General features: G+C 31.0%; 1 long non-coding RNA gene across 2 annotated transcripts in view; it reads right to left on the reverse strand.

Moving 5' to 3' along the window:
* Positions 1-12007: 12007 nt before the first annotated feature.
* Positions 12008-13141, reverse strand: part of LOC139356993 (uncharacterized) — a 31800-nt gene continuing 30666 nt past the window's right edge. For both annotated transcript variants that reach the window (XR_011609600.1, XR_011609601.1), the window contains one exon: positions 12008-12878. This is a non-coding gene — a long non-coding RNA (uncharacterized lncRNA). The remainder of the gene's footprint in view (positions 12879-13141) is intronic.

Below are 13141 nucleotides of genomic sequence, written 5' to 3' on the forward strand. Positions count from 1 at the left end.
TAAATGACAAGTTGATGGGTGCTGACGAGTTGATGGGTGCAGCACACCAACATGGCACAAGTATACATATGTAACAAACCTGCACGTTATGCACATGTACCCTAGAACTTAAAGTATTAAAAAAAAAAAAAAAGATGTGACCCTCTCCCACTCACTAACTTTCTTCCAATCATCTTTATGTGCCATCTCAGAAGATAAAAATTCTCTGCCCAGTGAATCTAATTCTTCAACGAGCACAACAAATTATAGGTAAGGATTTTGCTCCTTCATTGAGATTTAGACCTTTTTGCAGCTTCACACTTTACTGTCTCTTGCTTTTGTGATGTAGGTCTCTCACCAATTTTTAATTTTTTTATTTTTTTATTTTTTTCTGTTTTTACTCCAACTATTCCTTCCGGTCTCTATTGTTGGTCTTTTTTTTTTTTTTTTCAATTAAATGTTCTTTTTAAGTTGACCTTTTCAATCAATGTGCTCTCACTTTGTTTTCTTTATACTCCTTGTTTTTTAATTGCAATTTTCTACTGATACCAGATATACATGTACAGTCTCATGTTCACCTGAATTTAAGACATAATATCCAAATTATTACAGATGTGACATTTTGATAATCGCCTGTCCCGTTCCTATTCAAGACAACGTAATAAATAACTGAGGCCAGTTTGCAGGAGCAGCTCAAGTAACCTTTCAAGACTATGCTTTAGGAATTTTGTTATGATCTTTCTCATTTTGATCTCATCAACTTAGCAACTTCTCAACCTCTCTGTATATAATTTGTTTTTTTTAGCTTTACTCTTTCAGATTGAAGTTACATTATATTACCTTTTAAATCTTCCATCTCAGTTCTGCCCCTAAATCTAGGGGCAGATGATTCTTATCGTAGTAATTTGAAGTGTAAAAGTCACGCCTGTAATCCCAGCAGTTTGGGAGGCAGAGATGGACAGATCGCTTGAGGTCAGGAGTTTGAGACCAACCTTGCCAATGTGGTGAAATCCCATCTCTATTAAAAATACAAAAATTAGCCAGGCATGGTGGCTCACACTAGTAATCGCAACTATTTAGGAGGCTGAGGCAGGAGAATTGATTGAATCCGGAGTCAGAGGTTGCAGTGAACCGAGATCACACCACTACACTCCAGCCTGGGGGACAGAGTGAAACTGTGTCTCAAAACAAACAACAACAACAACAACAAAGCCTCTGATGCTCTGCATTTTTTTCTCCTCCAATGAGAAACTTCTATTAGATTTATTAAATTCTGTAAGTTACTTTTCATTTCAAGAAATCTAAAACAACTGACTTCATACCTATTTGTTTTTGTTTTCCATGAGTCAACATTGCTTCTTGAAAAAGCAATGTATTAATATAATGTGAAATTAGTTGTCTGCTTTGTTTTTCAATGAATTTTTGTTTACTGGCATATGGGAGGACACTCAAAGCATCATATTACTTTGAAGCCAATTATTTTAAATTCTTGAATGTTCCCATGAGTATCCCTTGTAACTTAACACTAATAGACATTAAAATTCCTCCGCAAGAGGCATTCTGAAATAGACAATGCCATTTTGATACTAAAAGTGCAGAATTAAATTCAGTATTTTAATTTAGTTTACCAACAATATCAGCATTATATGGATAAAAGTAAATTTTTTTTAATTTAATGATTGCCACATAGTTCATATCTTATCTGAAAACTGCAGCTACTTATCTTGAAGGATGTTGATGAGTGCAACCATAAATAAGATATGCTTATACATTATCTGAGAAAAGATTGTTCTGAATAAAAAGTAATTAATATTTACTTTCAGTCTGAGAAGTTGTACTACATTATATTACATTTAGCTTACTAAAATATAGTGGAATAGTAAAAATAACAAGATAACCATATCCATCCCCAAAACTGAAAACAAAAAGTACTGAGAAGATACTTACTATTCTTACTCTTTATCTATCTTTATGTATGGATATGTGTAAATTTGTATATTTTCATCTGTTTGACAATTTTGTGAGAATATGATCTTATAAATAGTGGATTCTTCTGGTGAACTTTGGCTTTTTATATTTTATTTTATTGTATCTTGTTTGCTTTTTAAAAGGAAAATATAATCTCATATTCATATGTTACAAATTTGTCTTTTAACACCAATCATTAAAGAGTTAGACATTACTTAGTGTGAAGAGACTTCAGTATGCTTCCGTTTGATCTCTAAATCCTTCAGAGGCTTATATTAACTTTTCTCTCCCCTTCTATTCCACATTAAATCATGTTTTATTATTCAATAATAAGTCTTTTTAATGTAATTGTCAATCAGATACACATACTTTTCATAGTGCCATCCTTAATAGGAATATTACTCATTAACATCTATGAACTTGAATTTATACAGTTCCCAGAATATTATTACAGCAGCCATGCAAATCGTTATGAACTGGAGGCCTGAGGGAAATAAATCAGTCTTAAGAAAATTAGTCAGCAACTTGAAGTCCTTCAACGGTTACAGATAGGAGTCATAATAAAATCCAAACTCCTTACAGAAACCCTGCCTTGATTCGAACCCTAACTGCTCTGCTTCATCTCCTTCACTTTCCTTTGTTTTGGTCCAGTTTTAAGTAAATTTCTTCAATACTCTTGGCAATTGGTGTCTGTGCTTTGCACAGCCCTACCCTCTGACTAGCATGCCCTTCCTAAGTTTTAGTACACACGTCTAAATCTTGATATTCCTTCAAGTTTCCCCAGAGGTTAATTCCTTGTAAGATAATAACAGTAGAGTTACATATAAGCAATTGCACAGAACTGTGAACATGACAATACATAAAAATGGCTTCTCTTCTGAAGGGGCTATCCACTAGTTTTGATTCTTCATTCTCCGTCTGACCTTCTTTTGTGTCCCCAGAACTATGTTTGCTTATTTTTATGGCAGTACTTAATTCCCTAGCTATAATATCCATCTTCTTGCAAGAATTCCCAGTAAACTCTAAGCTCTCTTGTAGTAGAACAGAGTGTCTTTCATCTTCAAATCCCAAGATCTGTCACAGTCACTGACAAACACTAGGCCAACTACAAATATTTATTAAATATATCAATGCATAAATGAATGAATGAAGTGTCACATTAACCAGCATCAAAAAGAGGAGGGCATATAAAAGTGAAACTTTATATAATAAAATAAATGTATCTCATTTGTATGTAAGCATTTTTTACATTTAACCATTTAAAGTATAAGTCTTTATAATATCCTACCCATGTAAATGTGTTTTCCAGTAATGTAAGTATATTTTTGACGAGTTTTGGTTATCATTCATAACGATTATTTCTGTACCTGAAGAATGAATTATTTAAGGACACTGGGGTTAGCAAGGTATTCATATTTTCATTTATTATGACAGACTGTTTTTACTTATCTTGAGACATTAACTTGTGTTCCTGTTTATTTAAAACAAATTTTGTCATTTCTACAATTATAAATATGAATGTGACTCTTGCCTATTATCTTAGAGAGCACTTAGGAAACTTCCATGAACTCCAATATCTATTTCTAAGATTGAAATTTTGCAAACTAACAAAGCACTAGGTAATGTACTAAATGAAGTATTGAAAGGAGTTCCCATTAGTTCTCTGAAAATGTCTCTACTATGTAGAAAGAAGGCTTTTATGGTTTGTTTTTGTTTGTTCTTAATTATCAAATGCTCTGCTACCTGATGTGTTCTAGAACTACACTTCGTAGTATGGTAACTAGTAGCCACATGCAGCTATTTAAATGTAATTAAAAGTAAATAAACCATAAAACTTACCTCTTCACTTGTACCAGTCACAGCCCAAATATTCACTCAGTAAGCATCTGTGGCTAGTGGATACTGTATTTTATGGTACAGTAATAAAACATTTCCATTATCTCATTTTCATCCCATTAGACATTTTCTTTCTCTTGAAAGTAGAAGAAACGTGACAAGTAAAGCTCTAGTAAGTTATTAAATTATAAACTAGAGCAACTGCATACTCTTTTGTGTTTTATAATAAACTATATGTACCAATTTTTAAATTATGTACCAATTTTATATGCCAATTTAAAATTATGTACCAATTTTCTTTATATGGCCATAGTATTTTGTTTGAAATCTTCCATTCAGCAATTCAGTTCATAATGCAGAATAATCAGCATCTGGCATTTTCCAGATTCGAATTCCTTAAGGTAAATGAACTCCGACTCCCTCACAATTTAGAATAGATAACCATATTTCCACTTAACAAAAAAGTTATGCTTCAATTAAATTTTTTTCTCTACAGTGTATAGCTTATTTTATTTTTTGTTTGAAAACATAAATTATGTGTATATTACAGGATATTTTAAAAGGTAGACATATAGATTACTTAATTTTTGGGTTTTATTTTTCTAAAATATTTTTGATAATTAATGTAATATTGAGTATATTGCCTTCTGAAATATAATTTTATTATTATTTTACTAATATTGGACATATCATAATAACTGAGCTACTATGCTAGTCAAGTAACTCAGAATTTCAGGACTGTGAACGAAGGGGAAGTTCAGTGTCATTTTCAGCATATCAAGGGATGTTAAAATATTTAAGAAGTTGACTGGCAATCTTTAATGTATTTATTTATTCAAGAAATATTTATCAAATGTCTACTATGTGGTAGGCTTTTTTGCTTGCATGTTTGTTTGGGGGATTCAGTAGAGAAAAACGTTGGTATTCTCAATAATCTCTGAGATACAATTTTTTTTTTCTTGATCCTAGTAAAAACAGAAAGAAAACACAAATATCTTCAACAATAAAGATCTTATGATATTTGGAGGAATATTATCAGGAGGGAATGAAGATCTTCTATTAAGGCTGCTGCTTCTCCCCATTAAGATCCTGTAATCTTCATAATGTCTCAGAATTATGTGGTGTTTAAGCACCAGTTCACATGTTTTGCTAACAAATCCAAGTGGAGTGAGACTTAACTGGAGCTCTTGATATCAATGAGCCCATTTGAATACATAGATCAGAGGAAAAACAAAATAATCGGAAATCTAGACACTAGTTAGGGGAAAGAGGTTCATCTTACTGAGTGGGTAGGCAAAACCGTCTTCTTGTAATCAGACTTCTTTGATTACATACTATTCAGCTGATTGACAACATCTATATTCAGGTTATTGTGACCCTAATAATCACACCGCTGTGCAGGTCTTTATGATCTCCTTCTTACCACCCTCCACCTTCACTTCCTCCTCCTTTTTTTTTTTCATTAAAAAAATGATATCCAAATGAAAGTCCTGAAGAATTAATCACTTTGTTCCTAGTAAAAGAATTTTCATTAGGGACTTTTGGAAAGCTTAAGTTTGTTGAATTTAAGATAAGGTGCTGGAAAGAAGGTAAAACTAATAAAAATTTATTGTACATTTTATCTTTGGTAAGTTCCATGGTCCAAATGTTTGTGTTTTACCCCCCAATTCATATTTTGAAATTCTAACTTTTAATGTGAAAGTTTTAAGAGAGAGTGCCTTTGAGAAGTGATTCGGACACAGGGGCAGAACTCTCATGAATAGCATCAGTACCCCTATAAAAGAAATCCCAGAGAAAACTTGTCTCTTCTACCACGTGAAGTTATGATGAAAAGACAGCCTTCTGTGAACCAAAAAATGGGCCCTCACCACACATTGAATCAGCCAGCACCTTGATCTTGGGCTCACCCAGCCTCCAAAACTGAAAAATAATTTCTGTTCCTTATAAGCTGCCCATTGTACAGCATTTTGTTATAGCAGCGCAAATGGATTGAAACAGTAGACAAAACTCCACCCCCATACGATTAACATGACACTGTAAATATATTAGGATAACATATTTATTCTCCTGTTGGCTATTGTATCTTTGCTTTATCATTGGAGGAGAGAGAAAATGGAAGACAGAGTGAATACGAGAAAAAAAAAAAAAGAAAAGAAAAACGTGAAGGAAAAGGAAAGAATAAACCAAGCAAGTAAGCAAAGATAGAGCATATGAACTATAATCAGGAAGGCTTTAGAAATATATTCTGTCTAACTTGCAAATCCCTAGCTTGCAGAAACAAAAGAAAGAAAGAAGGAATGTAGAACGATTAAGGAAAGAAAGGAAAGGAAAAGAAAATAAGAAAATTAAAAAAAAAAAGAGTAATGGAAGGAGGAGGGGAGGAGGCAGGGTGAAAGGAGAAAGGGAGAAATGAAGAAAGAGTTTTTTAGGGTAATAGTTTATTTCATCTGAATCTAAACCATATTACTAGTAATCATGGATAAACTCTCAAAAGGCACCTCCTAAATATGCACTTAAACAACTTGACAAAACCTGACAGATTGGATCCTCCCACTTGCTACATAGGTATTTTCAATGAGCGAACTGATGCCACTAGTTCAAACTGTACTTATGCAAGCTGAAGCAAAGTGGCAGCTTGGCATAAATTCAGACAGGGTTAATGATAGTGAATCTGGTGGGCTGACAAATGTGGGCAATCTTTAAACGGCTCGTTGAAAGGTTGGCTGCTGAAATGGTAGGCAAAGTGATTCATTTGCTAAAAAGGAAAATAGAGTATAAATTATAATTAACAAAAGAAAACAGCCTTTAGAAAATAGATTCTGTCTTAATTTGCAAATCCCTGACTTTCAGATGCAAAATAAACTTTTTCAAAGTAGATTTTTATCTTATGGGTTTAACATTTACTAAACTAGGACAATTGGATGAGGTTTTTTTTTTCTCTCTTCTATAAATTATATGGTCTTTAATTTGACCTTTAGTTGAATTTGCTACTAAGAAGTCTACATAGAAAACAGTAAGAAAAATATAGCTTCGTGATTTACAAAAATTGATACATATTTTACTGTTCTTTTTAAATTAGCACACTGTAAGGTTTACAATGATTCACTAATATATATTTGAAAGTAATTAGACAGTTCCACCCAGATGAAATTGGTTACACAAGTGTAACAATGCAGAACACTGTTGATAACTGTGTTTTAAAAATCTCTAAGTGTTAGTTGGGTTTATTCAGTTATGAATCAAGGTTTCATTTTTATTTTATGAGAAAACATTTTCATAACTACTTGAGACATATGAACTTAATAGGAAATGTATGTGTAAGAAAGAAAAGCAAGATGAATTCTCATATTTGACCTACCTCAGATTTCAAAGTAATTGTTCATCCACACAGAGATGCTTGTTTTTTGCATTTTAGCTTTTGGGTAGCACATTCTATTACAAGGAGAATAGCACTAACTGTGTTGTAATAGCTGCAACCAATGAAATATATAAATATCTTTAAGGAGAAGGCTTTTTTGTTTTACTTCTATCTCACATGAAAATTAACAAATGTAAGAATAATTTTTCCCTCATGACTATTATAATTGGAAATCATTTTGGCTAACAAAATTTACTTTGCTACTACTAATCATATTAAAATTATTAAATAGCTTAAAGAGGGCTACAGACAGTGTGGAAATTATAGAACTATATCTTTCTACTATTTTAAAACTATGAATTAATAAATTAAAATTGTAAATCTCCCATTGTAGCAAAATTTGTTAGAGGAAATATTTGATAGAATCTATTGGTTTAAATAACATTTGATGCATATTTTCTCTACAGATATAAACATTCAATTGGAAATTCTAAGAAAGACTTTAGGGATTGTACATGAGTGATAATTAACACTTCTAATATTTTTCAAAATGTCTAATGCTGTATATCAATACGTTAACCTCTATCGTGAGTTGAGCAAGAGATTCTAAACTACATATAAATACCAAATCTTCAAGTTCATATTTTGATGAGAATATATTTCACTAGGTTTTGGTTATTTTTAAGGACACATATTTTGTATGCTAAACCAGAAAATATATCAGAATATTTTTAGATGATTCGATATAATCAATCAATTCCATTCTATTCTAATTTTTATATTTATAATCATTTGATTTTCAAAAAGAATGTTAAAACAATTCAATAGAAAAAGAATAGTATTTTCAACAAATGATGCTTGGACAAGTTGAATTTCACATATATAATAATGCTGCTGAACCACATCTTCACACCATACATAAATATGAACTCAGAATTGATCGTTATCTAAATGAAAATATGAAACTCCTAGAAGAAAATTTAGGTGTAAATGCCAATACCTTTAGTCAGGTAAGGTATGACATCAAAGTCCAATGAACAAAATGAGGAGAGAAAAAGATAAATTGTACTTTATCAAAATGAAAAACAGTTTTGCTTTGAAGGACAATTATCAATACATAAAAATGTTAACTCACAGAAATGGGGAAATATTTGGAAATCACATATCTGGTAAGACACTTGTATTCAGAAATCACAAAGATTACTTGCAACTCAGTAATAATAAAAAGACAAATAGCTAAATTAAAACAGATCGTAGAATTTGAATGTATATTTCTCCAAAGAAGATATACAAATGACAACCAAGCACATGGAAAGATTCTCAGCCTTATCAGCCATTGAGGAAATACAAATGCAAATGACAATGAGATCCTACTTCATATCCACCAGGAAGGTTATAATCAAAAAGGCAGACAATTACAAATGAAGAAATTAGAATCCTACTACATTTATTTTAAATGTAAATGGTGGAAGCGATTTGGAAATAGTTTGGAAGTTCCTCAAAAAGTTAAACATAGAATTGTAAAGTGGCCCAGCAAATTTTCCTCTAAGTACATATCCAAGAGAAATGAAAAAATGTATATATATATGTATATAGTTATATATATAATGTTGCTATGAACATTCGTGCACGTTTTTGTTTGTATATATATCTTTTCATTTATCTTGGGTATGTACTATATATACACATTTTTTATATATACACACACATATATATATACACACACATATATATATCCAAAAACGTGTGCATGAATGTGCATAGCAACATTATTCATAATAGCCAAAAACTAGTGATAATCCTAATGTCCATCAACTAATGAATAATAAAGTATATAAAGTGTATATATATATACAATGGGATGTAAGTTGATCATAAAGATAAGGTAGTACTAATAATTGCTCAACCTGGAGAAACCTTCAAAACATTAAGTGAAATAAAAGAAGCCAGCCATAATAAACCATACATTGTATAATTCCAAACATACAAAAACATAAAATGCCTGGAATAGAAAAATCTATATATACTGAAAATAAAATAGTAACTAAGCACTGTGGGAAATGGAGATAATGGAGAATGATTCCTAATGAGTGTAGCAGTCTTGGTGGTGGGGGTAATAAATATATTTTAAAATTAGAATGTGGTAATAGCTGCACAATTATGTAATATATAAAAATTAATAATTGATTTTAAATAGGTAATTTTTTCATATAAGAATTATATCTCAATAAAGTTATTGAACTATAAGTAAATATAAATACACATACAGGTAATTGAAATTTGAGGATTTAATTTCACATACAAACCTATATTGCACAATGTTTATTTAAATCTCAAAAAAATGAGTGAAGTAGAAAGTAGACATATAATAGAAAATATTAACAAAGCCCAAAGCTAGATGTTTGAAATAATAATTAAATTTTGAAAGAGTAAGACTAACCAAGGAAAAAAAAAAGCCTAGAAACACTACATAGTAGATGTCATGGCATGCAAACTATTCATTCATCTAAAATCTGCAGATGTCATAATGACCCTCTCTCATTCTCTATATCCAATGAATTACCAGAACTACTAATAGAGGATCAAAACATAAGACTCAGAGTTTGGTATTCGAGGAGATCAGGATATGGCATTCCAAACACTTTGGCATGATAATTATTTTTAGCAAAAGGCATGTAAATTCCTAAAATTCCCTATTTTATAAAAGCAGAGTCTCCCAAAAGAACTCAATTGTCATGAACACCCTCCCCAGGAGCGACTCTCATCTTCTCAGAGGAGTCTACGTCACACTCTAACATAGTCAACCGGACTCTCATATTTCCCATCTATTCTCTTTGGAAAATATTTATTTTATCAAAACGTTATTCGTTTTTCCATAAGTGCCCTTTCTCTTCCCTCCTTTTCTCAGCAAATTGTCTGTCCAGAGAACTTAGGGTGGCAGAGAGAAAAAGGTTTTCCTTCTCTAAAGTATTAAGAAATTAAAACTTTGTATATAATTCTGAATATATATCACAGCAAAACTCACAATTTTCAAAAATCTTCTACATGTATTATCTCATCCTCAAAGATATGGAAACAGTAGAGAATAATATTAATTATATAGTATACTACGTAAATCTATTTGACATATCATTTGTGATCTTTTCAACATTATAAAGAAGATACAATTTGACAAGAATACTTAACATTTTCATAAAAATATTTCTTTGCCAATAACCAGTCTTTTAATATACTGATGTTATTTCATTGATTTTGAATGTATTAATTGAAATGCATTTCTAAATAATTTCTTGATAAAATAAGTCATATTTGCTTCTTTTTGTTACAAATCTGATGTTTTCTTTATAAATCGTTGTCCAAATGAATTTAAGACAATTGCCTATGCTCTTGAATGCTCAGTTTTATTTTTCAAACGCACAAAAAGAAAAATATATTATTATTTGTATTTGCATATATTTAATTGTAATTTATTTTGGCAACTATAGGAAGTAACTAGCATATGAATAAAATAGTAATATATATGCACATAAAGAGAGAGGGAGAAAGAGACCCCACTGTAGTATCCTTACTAGCTCAATATTCCTCATGACACTTGTTTTTGAACATACCTCTTATAAATAAAATATGACATTTTAATTAATAGATTAGAGTTTCATGGATTAAAAGACTTGACGTATAATTTTCCTTTTATCTGCTTGGAACAGTCCTGACAAATGATGAATAGTGCTCAGTCTCTATAATTAACTGTCTCTACTACTATCTACATAGACAAGGAATTCTTAAGCTACCCTTCTTGGTTAAATAAATAAAATGTTAGGAATACTAAAAAAATGACATTGATTTGTCATGATTTATTCTAGATTATGAATAACTTTACCTTTCTGGTTCTTTTCACGGTAGAGCATGAATTTCATTAATATTGATTTTCAAGGAAAGTAAAAATTTGAGTTGTATTCTGCCTTTTTATTGGAAAGGCTGTATTACCTAATCTAGTGTCTCTCTCTTTATCTCTCTCCCCTCCCTTTCCTCCTCTCCTTCTCTTCAAGATACTCAACACCTTTATTTTGCATCCTTATATCATATTCTCATACATTTTTTGCAAAGTTTCAAAATGTTTGATTTTTCTATTCAAGATTTAGTTGGCTATGACTTCTATTTCTCTCATCATCAGCATACACATTTTTATTTTGATTGATAGTGATTGCTAGTCAGTCCTCCAGGAGGACTATACCTCCCAAAGGTAAATCTGTCAGTTCAGATTTCTGCTTGATAATTTCTGATTAGGTTGACAGTTTTGCCCAGCTTTTTTCTATTTCATTTCTCATCTTTTTGTTTCAAATTTCTATCTTGCTGGCTATTAGAGGCATGCTAAAAGGCATGCCGTTAAAGTCTGTAGTAACATATGCTACTGAATGGCAAAGCAGAGGACAGAAATTTGTGGTTTTCTTTTATTTTCTGCGAACAGTTGACATGTTTGATGGGGAAAATGCTTATGGTTTTATTTTACCATTATTCTGAATCTGCTGTGAAATGAATTCTGCTGTGAATATATTCAAGACAATAACACATTCCTGCTACATTTACACATGCATAGATTGAGCTTGGATAAAAATATATACAGATTTTGTTATATTTAAATTACTTTTTAACCTATACAATATTCATTTGGTTCGACCAATAATAATACATACTCCATATTGGCCATACCTGTGAACTCAATGAACGGGAACACTAACAGTTGATTTTCCTTTTCTGTGAATAATATGCTTATAGTTTTATGCAATTTTTCAACAAGTATTTAACATTTCTGCTACATTCAATTAAAAACAGAACATACATGCCTACAGAGAAATTTTATTAGTTGAAAGTAATAATAAGCAACACAATATAAAGTTGAGAAGGAAATTGGAAGGGAATTGTGTGACATATTAGATACCAATCATCATAATAAAAAGAATGATAATATAGTTAACATCTGTCACTCACTACTTGCTCGGTACTGTACTAGGCTTTTTTATATATTATGTCTTTTAATGTTTGTGACAACATCATGGAGAAAGTGTTATTGCTTCTATTTTATAATGAAGAAATTGGTATGCAAAGAGTTACATGAATTCTCCTAAGTTACATGCCAGAAGTGACAACACTGCAGTTTGAATTTGTCTCCAGCAGTGAACTCCAGAGCTTACGAGCCTAAGAATGAAAAAGAATACTACACTGAACCAAAACATACAAAAAATTTGTGTATGACACAAGTATGAAATGTAACTGTGTGTGTGTTGGGTGGGAAAAGGAAGGTCAGAGGCAACAATCATTTATTGATCTCCTGTTATGATATAAATATTATATTCACATTTTAAAGCATAATTAGCTCACATTATTCCTGGATTTTTATTGATTTGAATCAATAAAATGTACATGAAAGTTTTCCTGGCAAACAAACTGTCCCAAATAAAAATAATCACTTTTTAGAGGAAATTAATGACCTTAATTTTTTAAATGTATAGAGTAGTAGTGTATATAAGTGCAAAAAATTACGCTGAATATAATTTCAAACTCTGTAAAATTTTTTTTGTTGTTACTCATGTAACAGCATCTAAATGTGTACCATAGTTGCATTGTTCTCATGTTGCTCATGACTTTACACTTCATAGATGAATGCACTGGGATTTTCTTAAATTTTCCTCTTTTAAAATATTTATCATGGTGTCATGACTTGTTGTTGACTGTCAACTCCCTGTCAAAAGAAAAAATATCTGATTTAATCTCAAAGTAAATATTAGACTACACAGGTTAATTTGAAAGCTCATTCAAACGTGGTGTCTTCTAAGTCTACTAAAAATATAAAATTATTTATTTTCTATTTTTAGAAAGGTAATAATGAATTTATTTTCAGTGCCTTGAAACTTTTCTTGAGACTTGTCTAAAAAGAATGTTAGACTCTAACGCTTCATAGAATTTGTAATGAATTTAGGTATATTTCACAATTGTTAAACCGCA

The sequence above is a fragment of the Macaca nemestrina genome, chromosome 11 (assembly GCF_043159975.1).
Source record: "Macaca nemestrina isolate mMacNem1 chromosome 11, mMacNem.hap1, whole genome shotgun sequence".
Taxonomy (NCBI): domain Eukaryota; kingdom Metazoa; phylum Chordata; class Mammalia; order Primates; family Cercopithecidae; genus Macaca; species Macaca nemestrina.